The following is an 18235-nucleotide window of genomic DNA, read 5'->3' as shown; positions in this document are numbered from 1 at the left end:
TATATATATATATATATATATATATATATATATATATCTAACAACTTTCCTCCCACACCATATATTCTTAATACCTTCCACAGAGCATCTCTATCAACTCTATCATATGCCTTCTCCAGATCCATAAATGCTACATACAAATCCATTTGCTTTTCTAAGTATTTCTCACATACATTCTTCAAAGCAAACACCTGATCCACACATCCTCTAGCACTTCTGAAACCACACTGCTCTTCCCCAATCTGATGCTCTGTACATGCCTTCACCCTCTCAATCAATACCCTCCCATATAATTTACCAGGAATACTCAACAAACTTATACCTCTGTAATTTGAGCACTCACTCTTATCCCCTTTGCCTTTGTACAATGGCAATATGCACGCATTCCGCCAATCCTCAGGCACCTCACCATGAGTCATACATACATTAAATAACCTTACCAACCAGTCAACAATACAGTCACCCCCTTTTTTAATAAATTCCACTGCAATACCATCCAAACCTGCTGCCTTGCCGGCTTTCATCTTCCGCAAAGCTTTCACTACCTCTTCTCTGTTTACCAAATCATTTTCCCTAACCCTCTCACTTTGCACACCACCTCGACCAAAACACCCTATATCTGCCACTCTATCATCAAACACGTTCAACAAACCTTCAAAATACTCACTCCATCTCCTTCTCACATCACCACTACTTGTTATCACCTCCCCATTTGCGCCCTTCACTGAAGTTCCCATTTGCTCCCTTGTCTTACGCACTTTATTTACCTCCTTCCAGAACATCTTTTTATTCTCCCTAAAATTTAATGATACTCTCTCACCCCAACTCTCATTTGCCCTTTTTTTCACCTCTTGCACCTTTCTCTTGACCTCCTGTCTCTTTCTTTTATACATCTCCCACTCAATTGCATTTTTTCCCTGCAAAAATCGTCCAAATGCCTCTCTCTTCTCTTTCACTAATACTCTTACTTCTTCATCCCACCACTCACTACCCTTTCTAATCAACCCACCTCCCACTCTTCTCATGCCACAAGCATCTTTTGTTAGAAGCAGTGAAAAGTTTTTATCGAGGATGTAAGGCATGTGTACGTGTAGGAAGAGAGGAAAGTGATTGGTTCTCAGTGAATGTAGGTTTGCGGCAGGGGTGTGTGATGTCTCCATGGTTGTTTAATTTGTTTATGGATGAGGTTGTTAGGGAGGTAAATGCAAGAGTTTTGGAAAGAGGGGCAAGTATGAAGTCTGTTGGGGATGAGAGAGCTTGGGAAGTGAGTCAGTTGTTGTTCGCTGATGATACAGCGCTGGTGGCTGATTCATGTGAGAAACTGCAGAAGCTGGTGACTAAGTTTGGTAAAGTGTGTGAAAGAAGAAAGTTAAGAGTAAATGTGAATAAGAGCAAGGTAATTAGGTACAGTAGGGTTGAGGGTCAAGTCAATTGGGAGGTAAGTTTGAATGAAGAAAAACTGGAGGAAGTAAAGTGTTTTAGATATCTGGGAGTGGATCTGGCAGCGGATGGAACCATGGAAGCGGAAGTGGATCATAGGGTGGGGGAGGGGGCGAAAATCCTGGGAGCCTTGAAGAATGTGTGGAAGTCGAGAACATTATCTCGGAAAACAAAAATGGGTATGTTTGAAGGAATAGTGGTTCCAACAATGTTGTATGGTTGCGAGGCGTGGGCTATGGATAGAGTTGTGCGCAGGAGGATGGATGTGCTGGAAATGAGATATTTGAGGACAATATGTGGTGTGAGGTGGTTTGATCGAGTAAGTAACGTAAGGGTAAGAGAGATGTGTGGAAATAAAAAGAGCGTGGTTGAGAGAGCAGAAGAGGGTGTTTTGAAATGGTTTGGGCACATGGAGAGAATGAGTGAGGAAAGATTGACCAAGAGGATATATGTGTCGGAGGTGGAGGGAACGAGGAGAAGTGGGAGACCAAATTGGAGGTGGAAAGATGGAGTGAAAAAGATTTTGAGTGATCGGGGCCTGAACATGCAGGAGGGTGAAAAGAGGGCAAGGAATAGAGTGAATTGGATCGATGTGGTATACCGGGGTTGACGTGCTGTCAGTGGATTGAATCAGGGCATGTGAAGCGTCTGGGGTAAACCATGGAAAGCTGTGTATGTATGTATATTTGCGTGTGTGGACGTATGTATATACATGTGTATGGGAGTGGGTTGGGCCATTTCTTTCGTCTTTTTCCTTGCGCTACCTCGCAAACGCGGGAGACAGCGACAAAGCAAAAAAAAAAAAAAAGAAAAAATAATATATATATATATATATATATATATATACAGTGAATGAAAATTTACATATATTTCTACCCTTACTTAGCAATTTAGTACCTTCCATTAAATTTACTGTAGAAAATGAAAATAATGGTATGTTATCATTTTTAGATTGCATGATCCATAGGCAAGGAAACAAGTTTGAGTTTAGCATATACAGAAAACCTACCAATGTATGCTCATATATCCATTATTACTCATCTCAACATGACAGAGTTAAATTATTATCATTTCAATCTATGTTCCTTAGGGCATTACGTATTTGCAGTCCAGAGTTTATTGATGATGAGTTTGAGAAAATATATTATATTGGATCTAAGTTAAAGTACCCTAGATCTTTCATTGATACATCCCTTAAGTTAGCAAAGAAATCATTTATAGAGTTGAGCCCAAATCTCCCATCGACTCCAAGAATCTTTTAGTTCTCCCTTTTAATAATGATTTCACTTTACTTCCCATGTTGCTTAAATCCTTTAGTGTAAATGTTGCCTTCAGCAACAATAATACTATAAAGAACATCTTAAACAGAAATTCACGAGAAAATTCTCTCGGATGCATCTATAAAGTGTCATGTGGAAATTGTGACAAATTCTATGTTGGCCAGACAGGTAAGGATCTTATTGTTAGACGTAAGCAACATAAATATAGTATAAGAACGGGACAACAATCAAATGCCTTGTTTAATCACGTTAAAAACTGACTGAAGTAATGCCATCTCAGTTATTAACTAATTCTATTAACACGAGAAATATAACTGAATCTTCTATCATTAAATACACAAAGAATTATAACCTTAATATTAGTTATGGTCTATACAAATTAGATAACTTTATTGTTGATAAAATTTGTAAAATGATAAGTTTATGAACGCTAGTTGTATGTCTTAGACAATCGCATGATTACCAAATGGCGTCCTAGCTTCGTCTCTTCGATATATATCAACTGACTTATGTTTCTCTCGTGTCTCCCCTGATGATGTGATTATTACACGAAAGTGCACTTGGGAACTTATCGTGTTTCATTTTCCCCGTAGACTCATAGAAATATATATATGTATATATATATATATATATATATATATATATATATATATATATATATATATATATATATATATATATATATATATATATATATATGGAGAGAATGAGTGAGGAAAGATTGACCAAGAGGATATACGTGTCGGAGGTGGAGGGAACGAGGAGAAGAGGGAGACCAAATTGGAGGTGGAAAGATGGAGTGAAAAAGATTTTGTGTGATCGGGGCCTGAACATGCAGGAGGGTGAAAGGAGGGCAAGGAATAGAGTGAATTGGAGCGATGAGGTATACCGGGGTTGACGTGCTGTCAGTGGATTGAATCAAGGCATGTGAAGCGTCTGGGGTACACCATGGAAAGCTGTGTAGGTATGTATATTTGCGTGTGTGGACGTATGTATATACATGTGTATGGGGGTGGGTTGGGCCATTTCTTTCGTCTGTTTCCTTGCGCTACCTCGCAAATGTGGGAGACAGCGACAAAGCAAAAAAAGAAAGAAAAAAAAAAAAAAAAAAAAATATATATATATATATATATATATATATATATATATATATATATATATATATATATATATATATATATATATATATATATATATATATATGTATATATATATATATATATATATATATATATATATATATATATATATATATACTTTTTTTTTATTATTATACTTTGTCGCTGCCTCCCGCATTAGCGAGGTAGCGCAAGGAAACAGACGAAAGAATGGACAAACCCACCCACATACACATGTATATACAAACACGTCCACACACGTACATATACATACCTATACATCTCAGCGTACACATATATATACAACAAAGACATATACATATATACACATGTACATAATTCATACTGTTTGCCCTTATCCATTTCCGTCCCCACCCCGCCACACATGAAATGACAGCCCCCACCCCCCGCATGTGCCCGAGGTAGCCCTTGGAAAAGACAACAAAGGCCACATTCATTCACACTCAGTCTCTAGCTGTCATGTATAATGCACCGAAACCACAGCTCCCTTTCCACATCCAGGTCCCACAAAACTTTCCATGGTTTACCCCAGACGCTTCACATGCCCTGGTTCAATTCATTGACAGCACGTCGACCCCGGCATACCAAATCGTTCCAATTCATTCCATTCTTTGCACGCCTTTCACCCTCATGCATATTCAGGCCCCGATCACTCAAAATCTTCTTCACTCCATCTTTCCACCTCCAATTTGGTCTCCCAATTCTCCTCGTTCCCTCCACCTCTGCCACATATATTCTCTTTGTCATTCTTTCCTCACTCATTCTCTCCATGTGACCAAACCATTTCAAAACACCCTCTTCTGCTCTCTCAACCACACTCTTTTATTCCACACATCTCTCTTACCCTTTCATTACTTACTCGATCAAACCACCTCACACCACATATTGTCCTCAAACATCTCATTTCCAGCACATTCACCCTCCACCGCACAACTATCTATAGCCCACGCCTCGCAACCATATAACATTGTTGGAGCCACTATTCCTTCAAACATACCCATGTTTGCTTTCCAAGATAACGTTCTCAACTTCCACACATTTTTCAACGCTCCCAGAACTTTCGCCCCCTCCCCCACCCTATGATTCACTTCCGCTTCCATGGTTCCATCCGCTGCCAAATCCACTCCCAGATATCTAAAACACTTCACTTTTCCAGTTTTTCTCCATTCAAACTTACCTCCTAATTGACTTGTCCCTCAACCCTACTGTACCTAATAACCTTGCTCTTATTCACATTTACTCTCAGCTTTCTTCTTTCACGTACTTTACCAAACCCAGTCACCAGCTTCTGCAGTTTCTCACCCGAATCAGCCACCAGTGCTGTATCATCAGCGAACAACAACTGACTCACTTCCCAAGCCCTCTCATCCAGAACAAACTGCATACTTGCCCCTCTCTCCAAAACTCTTGCATTCACCTCCCTAACAACCCCATCCATAAAGAAATTAAACAACCATGGAGATATCACGCACCCCTGCCGTAAACTGACATTCACTGGAAATCAATGACTTTCCTCTCTTCCTACTCGTACACATGCCTTACATCCTCGATAAAAATAAAACTTTTCCATGCTTCTAGCAACTTGCCTCACACACCATATACTCTTAATACCTTCCACAGAGCATCTCTATCAACTCTATCATGTGCCTTCTCCAGATCCATAAAAGCTACATACAAATCCATTTGTTTTTCCAAGTATTTCTCACATACATTCTTCAAAGCAAACACCTGATCCACATATCCTCTACCACTTCTGAAACCACACTGCTCTTCCCCAATCTGATGCTCTGTACATGCCTTCACCCTCTCAATCAATACCCTCCCATATAATTTCCCAGGAATACTCAACATACGTATACCTCTGTAATTTAAACACTCACCTTTATCCCTTTTTGGCTTTGTACAATGGCACTATGCATGCATTCTGCCAATCCTCAGGCACTTCACCATGAGCCATACTTACATTGAATATCCTCACCAACCAGTCAACAACACAGTCACTCCCTTTTTTAATGAATTCCACTGCAATACTATCGAAACCCGCCGCCTTTCCGGCTTTTATCTTCTCACACATGCACATATACATACATATACATACACAGACACAGACATATGCATATATACACATGTACATATTCATACTTGCTTGCCTAACAGACAAAAAAGGGCACATTCGTTCACATTCAGTCTCTAGCTGTCATGTGTAATGCACCGAAAACACAACTCCCTATTCACATCCAGATCTCACAGACGTTTCCATGACTTACCCCAGACGTTTCACATGCCCTAATTCAGTCCATTGACAGTCCGTCGACCCCAGTATACCACATCGTTCCAATTCACTCTATTCCTTGCATGCCTCTCACCTTCCTGTAAGTTCAAGCCCCGATCGCTCAAAATCTTTTTCACTCCATCCTTCATACTCAAATTTGGTCTCACTACTTCTAGCAGCTTACCTCCGACACCATACACTCTTAAGACTTCCACGAAGCATATCTATCAACCCTATCGTATGCCTTCTCCAGATCCATAAACGCTACATACATATCCATCTGTTTTTCTAAGTATTTCTCGCACATATTCTTCAAAGCAAACACCTGATCCACACATCCCGTACTACTTCCGAAACCACACTGCTCTTCCCCAAGTTCATGCTCTGTACATGCCTTCACCCTGTCAATCAGTACCCTCCCATATAATTTCCCAGGAATACTCAACAAACTTATGCCTCTGTAGTTTGAACACTCGCCTTTATCCCTTTGTACATTGGCATTATGCATGCATTCCGCCAATCCTCAGGCACTCCACCATGATCCATACATACATTGAATATCCCCAACCCCTGACTTTACTCCTAAGACTTTCCAAACCATTCTTCTCCTTTACCCTTGAGCTTCGTATCACTCAGAGCCAGAACATCCAGGTTTCTTTCCTCAAACATACTACCTATCTCTCCTTTCTTCTCATATTGGTTACATTCCCACACATTCAGACACCCCCGTCTGAGCCTTCGAGGAGGATGAGCGCTCCCCGCTTGACTCCCTCTGTTTCCCCTTTCAGAAATTGAAATACAATATATAAATATGCGTAAGAGAGAGAGAGAGAGAGAGAGAGAGAGAGAGAGAGAGAGAGAGAGAGAGAGAGAGAGAGAGAGAGAGAGAGAGAGAGAGAGAGAGAGAGAGAGAGAGAGAGAGAGAGAGAGATCTTTAGAAAAACCAAATGGAGTTGCATACAGTATTCATGGATCTGGAGAAGAAGTATGATAGGGTCGATAGAATGCTTTGTGGAAGGTCTTAAGAGTGTATGGTGTGGGAGGTAAGCTGCTAGAAGTTCTGAAAACTTTTTACCAAGGATGTAAAACATGAGTACTAATAGGAAGTGAGGAAAGTGATTGGTTCCCAGCAAAGGTCGGTCTGCTGTAAGGGTATGTGATGTCCCCATGGTTGTTTAGCTGTTTATGGATCGGGTGGCTGGGGAGGTAAATGCAAGAATTTGGAGAGAGGGACGAGTATGCAGTCTGTTAGATAAGAGGGCCTGGTAAGTGAGTCAGTTGTTATTCGTTGATGATACAGCTATGGTGGCTGATTCGAGTGAGAAACAGCAGAAGTTGGTGGCTGAGTTTGGAAAACTGAGAGAAAGGAGGAAGTTGAAAGAAAATGTCAGTATGAACAAGGATATTAGGTTCAGTAGGGTTGAGGGACAAACTGATTGAGATGTAAGTTTGAATGAAGAAAAATTGGAGGAAATGAAGTGTTCCAGATATCTGGGAGTGGACGTAGCAGCGAATGGAACCATGGAAGCGGAAGTGAGCCACAGGGTGGGGGAGGGGGCGAAGGTCCTGGAGCGATGAAGAATGTGTGGAAGGAGGGAATGTTTGAAGGAATATTAGTTCCAACAACGTTATATGGTTGTGAGGCATGGACTAAAGATAGGACTGTATGGAGGAGGGTGGATGTGTTGGAAATTAAATGTTTGAGGACAATATGTGGTGTGAGGTGGTTTGATCGAGCAAATAATGAAAGGGCAAGAGAGATGCGTGGAAATAAAAAGAGTGTGGTAGAAAGAGCAGAAGAGGGTGAGTTGAAATGGTTTGAACATATGGAGAGAATGAGTGAGGAAAGATTGGCAAAGAGGATATATGTGTCAGAGGTGGAGACAATAAGGAGAGGCGGGAAACCAAATTAGAGGTGGAAGGATAGAGTGAAAAAGATTTTGAGTGATCGGGGCTTAAACATACAGGAGGGTGAGAGGCCTGCAAGGAATAGTGAATTGGAACGATGTGGTATATCGGGGTCGACGTGCTGTCAATGTACTGAACCAGGGAATGTGAAACATCTAGGGTAAACCATGCAAAGGTCTGTGGGGCCTGGATGTGGATAGGGAGCTGTGTTTTCGGTGCATTACACATGACAGTTAGAGAGTGAGTGTGAACGAATGTGGTCTTTTCTGTTTGTTTTTATGGGGCTACCTCGCTGAAGCAGGGGGTAGCGATGCTGTCTTCTGTGGGGATGGTTATCATAGGTGATTTGTAAGGTTAGTTATCATAGATTACTCGTGATAAAGTAAGAGAACCTCATGATCTTCCATCCAAGATAAAGTACGAGAACCTCATGACCTCAGAGATTCACAACCTACAGACCTCCCATGATTGACAATACCTGAGTATTATCCTTGCAACAGAATGTTATGATTGACCATGAAATCACAAAAGCATCTCATGGAAAACCGTAAGGCTGCAAAAGAACACCATGACAACCTATGAAACTGAAACAACACCTCAAGAATTGATCAGACTCGGCAGCAGATTCCCATGAATACCTGAGGTGTTGCAAGTAAATTCAATGAATATGCAAACTACTATAATAAAACCCCATGAACGATTATGATACAACATAACTCCACAACCGACCATGACATGGCAACAAAGCATTACGACGAATCAGCATGAGGTACCATGACACTGCAAAGGAACCCAGTGTTCGGATACTTTACAGGAGTTAACCTATAACTATACACAACATTCTTAGAGAATCCATGATCGACCATGATTTTTTGAGACACATCATAACAGATCATGACAGTGCAACATAATCTCATGATAACCGACCGCTGATGCTGCAACACCACATCCTGTGCATGACCCAGCCACATTTGATACCATAACCGGCTCTAATATTCAGCAACTCACCATAAAAACTTTGAGCAAATACAATGTTCTGACATTCCTTGCCGGCCAGGTTATTATTTCACAACACAACGCTTTATCCATCATCCATCATGACAAGTGTAGGAAGCGCGCCAGAGATGTGCCCTTCTTCCTCTACCAATACCATCATTATGCAATTCCCTCACCCTGACCCGAGCAGCGGCCTTCACCCTGACCCAAGGTATTGCCCTGACCCTGACCCAAGGTGTTGCCTTCAACCTGACCCGAGGTAATGCCCTCACCCTGACCCGAGGTGTTGCCCTCACCCTCACTGGAGCAGCAGTGTTGTTCCCCAGTGAGAGTACTGGTAAGGATTCCTCAGTGCAAGTAATAATGAGTGTTTTTCCAGCGAGAGTCCTGGTGAGTATTCCTCAGGGAGGAATACTGGTGAATGTTACTCAGTGAGAGTGCTAGTAAGTGTTCCTCAGTGAACGTACCGAGTGAGCTTACTGGTGAGAGTTCCACAGTCAGGGTGCTGGAGATTGTTCCTCAGTGAGAGTACTGCTGAGTATTCCTCAGTGAAAGTACTGGTTAGTGTTCCTCAGTGAGAGTACTGCTGAGTATTCCTCAGTGAAAGTACTGGTTAGTGTTCCTCAGTGAGAGCACTGGTGAGTGTTCCTCAGTGAGAGTACTGCTGAGTATTCCTCAGTGAGAGTACTGTTGAGTGTTCCTCAATGAGAGTACCGAGTGAGAGGAATAGCAGTAACTGCACTATCCGGAGAGTGTCGGGCTCACCTGTTGACCTTTCCATCGTAAAGGTCAATTAAGACCAATTAATCAAGAATGGATTATATATTTAAATCTCATCAGACTTTCGTATGGTCAACTCCGCTCATCATTCTATTTGCACATAAAGTGTAGCTGGGAGATGAAATTTACCTAGGGCGAAGTTGACCTACGATATGAAGCTTACTATGACCTGAGAATAATATTATGCCTAATAACAGCACCTTAGGTCTGCACAAGATAGCAACAGATGTTACCTTTTCAAAAAAAAAAAAAAAAAAAGAAAAGGTAGCTCGAGTTCTGCAAACCTTCAAGACAAAGAGGAGTAAATCTTGCAATGATGCTTTTCAAGGTACCATGGGGGGGGGGGGGTGAATGGAGGGGGAAGGGTAAGATGACTTTGGAAGGAGAGGGAAGGATGGATAGGGTTGAAAGGAGAGAGAGGGGTTGGATGGGGAGGATGGGGTGGGGTTGAAAAGGGAGGATAGGGTGGGGGTTGGATAGAGAGGGAGGGGTAGATGGGTTTGGAGAGGGAAAGGTAGGACAGGGTTAGAAAGAAAGGAAGGAGCGGCTGCTCAGAAGGAGAGGGAAGGATGAGGTGGGGTTGGGCGGAGAGGAAGGGGTGGCGAAGGATTGAAAGGAGTGGGAAAAGTGGGGTGGGGTTAAATGGAGAGGGAGGGATGGGTGAAGTTAAAAGGAGAGGGAGGGTTGGTTGGGATTGGAAGGAAAGGGAGAGGTGGTGTTGTTTGAAAGAGAAGGAGGAGAGGGTGGGGTTGGACAGAGAGGGAGGGGTAAGGTTGTAAAGAGAGGTAAAGGTGGGATGGGGTTAGACGGAGCAGGAGAGGAAGGGTAGGTTAGAAGGAGATGGAGTAGTGATGTAGGATTGGAAAGAGAGGGAAAAGTGGAGTGGGGTGGGGTTAGATGGAGAGGAAGGGGTGGGGTGAGGTTAGAAGAAGAGGAAGGGTTGAGTGAGTTCGGATGGAGAGAGAGGGGTGGAGTGAATCGGAAGTAGAGGGAGGGATAATGATGTTGGGAAGAGAAGGTTGGGTGGGGCTGAATAGAGGAGAGGTGGGCTGGGGTTGGAGGGAGAGGGAGCGATTGGATGGAGAGGAAGGGGGGGGGGGGTTAGTGGGATAAGGATGGTGAGAGGAGGGGAAGAGGAAGATCCGCCAAGTGTTACGAGTGAAGAAAACCTTTAAAGGGTAAACAAATTCATTATGTACAATCCATTACCCCGCCGGCCTCTCTTTGTTCGCCATTCCCTCACCATTATCTATAGAGAATCAATAAACAGCTGCTCCAACAGAAGCTTATTACTTGTCTCTGATATGTGAATTATTCAACGGTCACTGGCACGGTAAGAATCTCTAGACCTAAAGAAACATGAGGTGTGCTACGTGCAACAGAACATGAGGCAGGTTTCATGCAACAAAGCATAAGACAGGCTACGTGCAACAGAACATGAGACAGGTTACATGTAACAGAACATGAGACAGATTACGTGCAACAGAACATGAGGCAGGTTACGTGTAACAGAACATGAGACAGGTTACATGTAACAGAACATGAGACAGATTACGTGCAACAGAACATGAGGCAGGTTACGTGCAACAGAACATGAGACAGGTTACATGTAACAGAACATGAGACAGATTACGTGCAACAGAACATGAGGCAGGTTACGTGTAACAGAACATGAGACAGGTTACGTACAACAAAACATGAGGCAGGTTACATGTAACAGAACATGAGACACATTACGTGCAACAGAACAAGAGACAGGTTACGTGCAAAAGAACATGATGCAGGTTACGTGCAGAAGAACATGAGACAGGTTACGTGCAAAAGAACATGAGACACGTTACGTGCAACAGAACATGAGACAGATTACGTGCAACAAAACATGAGAAAGGTTACGCTCAACAGAACATGAGACATTACGTGCAACAGAACATGACACAGGTTACGTGCAAAAGAACATGAGGCAGGTTACGTGCAACAGAACATGAGGCAGGTTACGTGCAACAGAACATGAGGCAGGTTAGGTGCAAACGAACATGAGACAGGTTACGTGCAACAGAACATGAGACAGGTTACGTACAACAGAACATGAGGCAGGTTACGTGCAACAGAACATGAGGCAGGTTACGTGCAACAGAACATGAGACAGGTTACGTACAACAGAACATGAGGCAGGTTACAAGTAACAGAACATGAGGCAGGTTACGTGCAACAGAACATGAGGCAGGCTACGTGCAACAGAACATGAGGCAGGTTACGGGCAACAGAACATGAGGCAGGTTACATGTAACAGAACATGAGGCAGGTTACGTGCAACAGAACATGAGGCAGGTTACGTGCAATAGAACATGTGGCAGGTTACGTGCAAGAGAACATGAGACAGGTTACGTGCAACAGAACATGAGACAGGTTACGTGCAACAGAACATGAGGCAGGTTACGTGCAACAGAACATGAGACAGGTTACGTGCAACAGAACATGAGGCAAGTTGCGTGGAAAAGAACATGAGACAGGTTACGTGCAACAGAACATGAGGCAGGTTCCGTGCAAAATAACATGAGACAGGTTACGTGAAACAGAACATGAGACAGGTTACGTGCAACGGAACATGATACAGGTTACATGTAACAGAACATGAGACAGATTACGTGCAACAGAACATGAGACAGGTTACTTGCAAAAGAACATGAGGCAGGTTACGTGCAACAGAACATGAGGCAGGTTACGTGCAAAGAACATGAGGCAGGTTACGTGCAACAGAACATGAGGCAGATTACGTGCAACAGAACATGAGACAGGTTACGTGCAAAAGAACATGATGCAGGTTACGGTGCAAAAGAACATGAGACAGATTGCGTGGAACAAAACATGAGACAGGTTACGTGCAACAGAACATGAGACAGATTACGTGCAACAGAACACTAGACAGGTTACGTGCAAAAGAACATGAGATAAGTTACGTGCAACAGAATAGGAGACAGGTTACGTGCAACAGAACATGAGGCAGGTTACGTGCAACATAATATGAGACAGGTCACGTGCAAAAGAACATGAGACAGGTTACGTGCAACAGAACATGAGGCAGGTTACATGTAACAGAGCATGAGACAGATTACATGCAACAGAACATGAGACAGATTGCGTGCAAAAGAACATGAGGCAGGTTACGTGCAAAAGAACACGAGCCAGGTTACGTGCAAAAGAACATGAGGCAGGCTACATGCAACAGAACATGAGGCAGGTTACGTGCAACAGAACATGAGACAGTTTACGTGCAACAGAACATGAGGCAGGTTACGTGCAAAAGAACACGAGGCAGGTTACATGTAACAGAACATGAGACAGACTACATGCAACAGAACATGAGACAGGTTACGTGCAAAAGAATATGAGGCAGGCTACATGCAACAGAACATGAGGCAGGTTACGTGCAACAAAACATGAGACAGGTTACGTGCAATAGAACATGAGGCAGGTTACGTGCAACAGAACATGAGCCAGGTTACGTGCAACAGAACATGAGGCAGGTTAAATGTAACAGAACATGAGACAGACTACGTGCAACAGAACATGAGACAGACTACGTGCAAAAGAACATGAGGCAGGTTACGTGCAAAAGAACATGAGGCAGGTTACGTGCAAAAGAACATGAGACAGGGTACGTGCAACAGAACATGAAGCAGGTTACGTGCAACAGAACATGAGACAGACTACGTGCAACAGAACATGAGACAGGTTACGTGCAAAAGAACATGAAGCAGGTTACGTGCAACAGAACATGAAGCAGGTTACGTGTAAAAGAACATGAGGCAGGTTACGTGCAACAGAACATGAGGCAGGTTACGTGCAACAGAACATGAGGCAAGTTACGTGCAACAGAACATGAGACAGGTTACGTGCAACGGAACATGATACAGGTTACGTGTAACAGAACATGAGACAGGTTACGTGCAACAGAACATGAGACAGGTTACGTGCAACAGAACATGAGACAGGTTACGTGCAACAGAACATGAGACAGGTTACGTGCAACAGAACATGAGACAGGCTACGTGCAACAGAACATGAGACAGGTTACGTGCAACAGAACACGAGGCAGGTTACGTGCAACAGAACATGAGGCAGGTTACGTGCAACAGAACATGAGACAGGTTACGTGCAACAGAACATGAGACAGGCTACGTGCAACAGAACATGAGACAGGTTACGTGCAACAGAACATGAGGCAGGTTACGTGCAACAGAACATGAGGCAGGTTACGTGCAACAGAACATGAGACAGGTTACGTGCAACAGAACATGAGACAGGTTATAGACACTAAACTTATAGGTTATGATTAAGTCACCTATTTCTCTTTTTTTCATCCATGGTGAACCAATTTATGTCATCTAACCCTTTACTGCAAGTCATGAGCTCTCTAATTCTGGTACCATCTTTGGTGCCCTCAGCGGGACCTGTTATTACTTCTTTGTACTTTTTTCTTTTTTTTTAAAGAAAGACCTAAATTGGAGTGGCCTATTCTAGAGCTGGCTAAATATAGGATGTGAAGAACAGCTTCGTGAATATTTCCTTAACCATGTATTTGACTGCGATTCTAATATTTGCGAGATGACAGTTTGTCTCCTTTCCGAATCCTCTAAGGTGATGCTTCAGCGACAGACTACGTACAGTATGTGCGTGTGTGTGTGTGCGTGTGTGTGTGTGTGTGTGTGTGTGGGTGGGTGTGTGTGTGTTGAGAGAGAGAGAGAGAGAGAGAGAGAGAGAGAGAGAGAGAGAGAGAGAGAGAGAGAGAGAGAGAGAGAGAGAGAGAGAGAGAGAGATTGGTGAGGAACAAGTCACCGCGTTGGCAACTCAAGGAACAGCAGCTACCAGGCAAGATTTTCCGAGTACACTTGCACTGTACACCCTGTACTGTAACCTGCAGCTGCACTAGTCTTTCTACGGCACAGTTTGTTTTCTCCTAACCCTACACAAGATAATATCATGACAGTTGTAAGTACAACAATGTTCCTATCTGAATTACCACTACACACCATATTCAGTCTTCATTCTACTGACCCTTTAATTTATATCTTATAGTACAGTAAAGCATATTTCATATCATTACCCCATAGATAAAAAAAAAAAAAACCGTTCACACTGATATAGAAGTACAACTCAAGGATATCATCATGGTGCTAAAATCATAAAATTCAATGGTAAAAAGGCACACGTTAAGGTAACCGTTTTATTTACATTAGGTAAAGCTGTGTACATCTCAGGCAAATTGAAGAAACACGTGACAAATAAAATGTTGTGAAGGACTCAGCTGAGCCCTGGAACAGCAGAGGACAGTCTATACCTGGACGGCAGCATAAGGTACTAGACAAATCTGCGTTGATCCTGACTAGATCAGGTGTTCTGTTGCCAACAATACTCACCTGCCCCACGCTAGCTGGGAGGGTATAACCTCCCTGCTAATGCTTCTCCCATGGCTATACAACTCAGTCACTCCGTAAACAAGAACAAATATCCCAGCACAAAATGTCAAAAAATATCCTTTTTACGCGGGCGTGTGGAGATGACTGTGGGTCTTGTTGTTTGCTGTCCCCCAAGCGCAGGTGCCAACTAGACAACGTCCCCTAACCGTTTTTTGGTGCACTCACGAAAGTTCATAATGCTGCTTATCTAAGCGACCTTAGAGTAATGGGTGTACCTCAAAACACCAAATAATTACCGGGGTCAAAAGAATACGTAATTATATGGAAAATGTTTAAGGCAGATGGAGATGTCACCGTGAGTCGTGGGAAGCTTCGGCCAGGATGAACAAGGACATCAATAACATCAACTTTTACTTATGATCCACCCACTTCAACACACACACACACACACACACACACACACACACACACACACACACACACACACACACAAGTTCCCCACAGCAGATATAGCAGAGTTCTACATCTCTGTTCATTAACTAAAACCATGAAGGAAATGAACATGACGTAAAACAGTATACCGGCAGGGATGAAGATGAATGACAATACACGCTCGTTACTGAACCTTTCCGCTTGGCCAGGCAGCCAATGTTGCAATAGTGCCGGGGATATAATATAAACATGAGATGATCCCAGCTTACATCTACCCTAATTCTACCGTGCTCCACACCCCTGCCACCTGCATCCTTCTGCTTTACACCATACATACATATATATATATATATATATATATATATATATATATATATATATATATATATATATATATATATATATATATATATATATATATATATTATATATATATATGTATATATATATATATATATATATATATATATATATATATATATATATATATATATATATATATATATATATATATATATATATATATATACATACATATATATATATATATATATATATATATATATATATATATATATACATATATATATATATTATCCCTGGGGATAGGGGAAAAAGAATACTTCCCACGTATTCCCTGCGTGTCGTAGAAGGCGACTAAAAGGGGGAGGGAGCGGGGGGCTGGAAATCCTCCCCTCTCTTTTTTCTTTTCTTTTTTTCCAAAAGAAGGAACAGAGAAGGGGGCCAGGTGAGGATATTCCCCCAAAGGCCCAGTCCTCTGTTCTTAACGCTACCTCGCTAACGCGGGAAATGGAAAATAGTTTGAAAAAAAAAAGAGAAAAAAAAGCTGGTGACTGAGTTTGGTAAAGTGTGTGGAAGAAGAAAGTTAAGAGTAAATGTGAATAAGAGCAAGGTTATTAGGTACAGTAGGGTTGAGGGTCAAGTCAATTGGGAGGTGAGTTTGAACGGAGAAAAACTGGAGGAAGTGAAGTGTTTTAGATATCTGGGAGTGGATCTGGCAGCGGATGGAACCATGGAAGCGGAAGTGGATCATAGGGTGGGGGAGGGGGCGAAAATTCTGGGGGCCTTGAAGAATGTGTGGAAGTCGAGAACATTATCTCGGAGAGCAAAAATGGGTATGTTTGAAGGAATAGTGGTTCCAACAATGTTGTATGGTTGCGAGGCGTGGGCTATGGATAGAGTTGTGCGCAGGAGGATGGATGTGCTGGAAATGAGATGTTTGAGGACAATGTGTGGTGTGAGGTGGTTTGATCGAGTGAGTAACGTAAGGGTAAGAGAGATGTGTGGAAATAAAAAGAGCGTGGTTGAGAGAGCAGAAGAGGGTGTTTTGAAGTGGTTTGGGCACATGGAGAGGATAAGTGAGGAAAGATTGACCAAGAGGATATATGTGTCGGAGGTGGAGGGAGCAAGGAGAGAGGGAGCCAAATTGGAGGTGAAAAAATGGAGTAAAAAGATTTTTTGGGGGATCGGGGCCTGAACATGCAGGAGGGGGAAAGGGGGCAAGGAATAGAGTGAATTGGGCGATGTGGTATACCGGGTTGAGTGCTGTCAGGGATTGAATCAAGGCATTGAAGCGTCTGGGGTAAAACCCTGGAAGTGTGTAGGTATGTATATTTGGTGTGGGACGTTGTATTTACATGTGTATGGGGGGGGGTTTTTGGGTTTTTTTTCGTTGTTTCCCTTTCGTACCCCGCAACGCGGGGGAAGGACAAAGAAAAAAAAAAAAATATTATATATATATAAATATAATAATATATATATTATATATAAAATTTTTATATATTATATATATTTTTGAATAAATTTTCCTCCAGTTTTTCTCCATTTCAAAACTCACCTCCCAATTGACTTGACCTCACCCCTACTGTACCTTTAATACCGTTTTGCTCTTATTCACATTTACTCTCAAACTTTCTTCTTCACACACTTTTACCTAACTCAGTCACAGCTTTACAACCTCCTTTACAACCCCATACATAAACAATTAAAACAACCATGGAGGAGACATCCACACACCCCTGTCGCAAACTACATTCACTGAGAACCAATCACTTTCCTCTCTTCCTACACGTAACATGGCCTTACATTATATATTATATATAATATATATATTATATATATATATATATATATATATGTATATATATATATATAATATATATATTTTTTATTATACTTTAGTTTTTTTTACTTTTTTTTTTATCGCTGTTCTCCGCGTTTGCGCGGGTAGCGCAAGGAAAAACAGACCGAAAGAATGGCCACCTCCCCCCATACACATGTATATACATACGGTCCACACACGCAAATTATTACTTACCTACGCAAGCTTTCCATGGTTTACCCCAGACGCTTCACATGCCTTGATTTCAATCCACTGACAGGCACGTCACCCGGTATACCAAATCGCCCAATTCACTCTATTCTTGCCCTCCTTTCACCTCCTGACATGTTCAGCCCCGATCACACCAAAATCTTTTTCACTCCATCTTTCCACCTCCAATTTGGTCTCCTCTTCTCCTTGCTCCCTCCACCTCCGACACATATATCTTC

At 42.2% G+C, this 18235-nt stretch overlaps 1 protein-coding gene across 1 annotated transcript in view; it reads right to left on the bottom strand.

The window, feature by feature from the left end:
• LOC139747670 (uncharacterized) overlaps nt 1-15859 on the bottom strand; it is a 147313-nt gene extending 131454 nt beyond the window's left edge. The window contains exon 1 of the mRNA XM_071660243.1: nt 15233-15859. The gene's annotated coding sequence lies outside the window, so the exon portion shown is untranslated. The remainder of the gene's footprint in view (nt 1-15232) is intronic.
• Nucleotides 15860-18235: the final 2376 nt, after the last annotated feature.

The sequence above is a fragment of the Panulirus ornatus genome, chromosome 69 (assembly GCF_036320965.1).
Source record: "Panulirus ornatus isolate Po-2019 chromosome 69, ASM3632096v1, whole genome shotgun sequence".
NCBI classification, from domain to species: domain Eukaryota; kingdom Metazoa; phylum Arthropoda; class Malacostraca; order Decapoda; family Palinuridae; genus Panulirus; species Panulirus ornatus.
This window is presented reverse-complemented; position numbering and strand designations above follow the sequence as displayed.